Source organism: Galeopterus variegatus, unplaced genomic scaffold (assembly GCF_000696425.1).
Source record: "Galeopterus variegatus unplaced genomic scaffold, G_variegatus-3.0.2 Scaffold5933, whole genome shotgun sequence".
Taxonomy (NCBI): domain Eukaryota; kingdom Metazoa; phylum Chordata; class Mammalia; order Dermoptera; family Cynocephalidae; genus Galeopterus; species Galeopterus variegatus.
This window is the reverse complement of record NW_007732044.1, coordinates 83745-84389: the sequence shown is the minus strand read 5'-3', so window position 1 is coordinate 84389 and position 645 is coordinate 83745. Positions and strand designations below refer to the sequence as shown.

The 645-nt window shown below is 31.0% G+C and overlaps 1 protein-coding gene across 1 annotated transcript in view; it reads right to left on the bottom strand.

Moving 5' to 3' along the window:
• Positions 1 to 645, bottom strand: part of LOC103605607 (mannose-binding protein A-like) — a 3922-nt gene that overhangs the window by 1589 nt on the left and 1688 nt on the right. The window lies entirely within an intron of this gene.

The window sequence follows — 645 nt, the reverse complement described above, 5'->3', positions numbered from 1 at the left end:
TACTTATCACCAAAAAAAAAAAAAAAAAAAAAAAAAAAACAAAAAAAAAAAAAAAAAAAAAAAAAAAAAAACCCAAGAAATCAAAAAGAAGCTAAACGGAAAAAATAACTGTATTCCTGCCTTTCCAGAAATATCTTAGTAACCCTTAACAACTTGTAACTATACTTCTGGGTCCTTTTCTTCACATACTGCTTAAATATTATAATTTACTTTTTAAAATACCCAATAATTATCCTTCTTTTTGAAAATGTTTCTTTGTGATTCTTTGATATTTCTAATTCCAGGTAAACTCTTTAGTACTTTTATTATTTTGACAGGCTGGTGGACAAATATTAATAAAGGGACTGTCATTTTTCTTTTATTCTTTCTGAATTTGCTCTGTCTCACTCTGCACTAAGTTGCAATGATATTCACCATTATCCAGCGGTCCTATGAAGCAGACCATTTTCTTTCTTTTTTTTTTTTTTATTATTTTTATTTTGTCAATATACAATGTAGTTGATTATTATGGCCCTTCACCGACACCTCCCACCCTCCTCCCTCTCTCCCCCCCCCCCCCCCAACAAAGAAAACCGCGGGGGGGGGGGGGGTGGGGAAGAAGATATAACTACTATAGTTTTTTTTTTTTTTTTTATTATTTTTATT